Genomic DNA, 1476 nt, shown 5'->3' with positions numbered 1-1476 from the left:
CTGCCTATTAATAGGATTGAATCTAATCATCTATCATACAGACCATATTAAGTGTATTTATGTTATTTTAGATTAATATACAAATATCACTGTCACATGAACAGCATATTTAATAGCTTATTGGAACATATTATTTGACTGATTAAGTACATAGTAATCAGTCAGACAATTACACTTGACTGTTTTACTTTATGTGTTTAACCATGTGACTTACTGTATAATTGCAATTAAAGTACGCTTATGCAATACTTTTATTGATACTGTGTATTATTTAACAAAGTGGACTTCTCTGGTGAGTTAGTCCTACATACACTCTTACGCTGTGTGTACCTGGGTATTTACACTCCCCAGTTGGGAATTATCTACAATCATACCATACTGGATATGCCCAATCTCGTCTGATCTTGGAAGCTATACAGTCATGGGCCTGGTCAGTACCTGGATGGGAGACCACTTGGGAATACCAGGTGTTGTAGGACATTAATACCGGAGGTGGATTAGGACGATTGGTAACTCAGCAGAGTGGCAACTCAGTACCATAATAACAACCCACATATATCCAGAGGATAAGATATTTTATTGCAATGGTTATTTATTTACGACCAGGGTATTTACCTATCCACATGTATGTATGAACGCATGTAGAGAGTCTATCTTATTTTTCAATACATTCTATTTTCGCCCTTATCTAATAACTCTAATTTTGTTTGAAGGGATATTCATTTTCAATTTTTAATACAACTCTGATTAAAAGTTAATTTTTAATATGAGGAAATAGGTTGGATCATTTATTGCTAATATGTTCAAACACCAATCCTTTTTCTATTGGCTGTGCATATAAGGTTGTGTAACATTTGGTTATGTAGGGTGTAATTGATATCATTTTCAATTATCAATCAACAAACATAATTGGAAGTGGACATTTGTCATGAAGAGTGCCCCAGCGAATAGCCCTCTCTTTCTTTCTTTGTCCTTTGTACAAATGTGAACATTGGGCTGTGGGAGCACCACCAACAACAACTATTGATACAGCTGTATCTAGATTATATAACGATTGGTTTCTACTAATAATTATCATCATCTTTACTAGTTTTTGAGTTCTGTGCGGAATTCTTTCCTTTCTTTTGTACAAATCACTGAATAAGTCAGACTGAACTACTTCAATTAGCAATGAAGGGTGACATCTCATATCATTCGTTCTTTGACACTAATGTGTTTAATGTTAATGTCCAGAATGTTACAGTGAGCAATTTGACCTTAAACCCTCCTCTTTTATCAGGGGGTACATCTATTCCTTTAGACCTTAGCCAATTAGGATTGCTATTATGACACTGTTGTGGTATACTATGATTACTTATATCATTTTTAATATATCAGGTGTGTTCTAGTATCCTGATCTTTAATAATCTTTTCATTTTCCCAATATATATTAGTCCATAAGTACATGCAATCATATAAATAATAAATTATGAATTA

At 33.3% G+C, this 1476-nt stretch overlaps 1 pseudogene; it reads left to right on the top strand.

The window, feature by feature from the left end:
- The first annotated feature begins 360 nt into the window (after window positions 1-360).
- Window positions 361-479, top strand: LOC148539319 (5S ribosomal RNA; annotated as a pseudogene).
- The last annotated feature ends 997 nt before the right edge of the window (window positions 480-1476 follow it).

Source organism: Taudactylus pleione, unplaced genomic scaffold (assembly GCF_031769625.1).
Source record: "Taudactylus pleione unplaced genomic scaffold, aTauple2 ptg000026l, whole genome shotgun sequence".
Taxonomy (NCBI): Eukaryota; Metazoa; Chordata; class Amphibia; order Anura; family Myobatrachidae; genus Taudactylus; species Taudactylus pleione.
The sequence above is the reverse complement of the archived record's forward strand: the minus strand, read 5'-3'. Positions and strand labels throughout refer to the sequence as shown.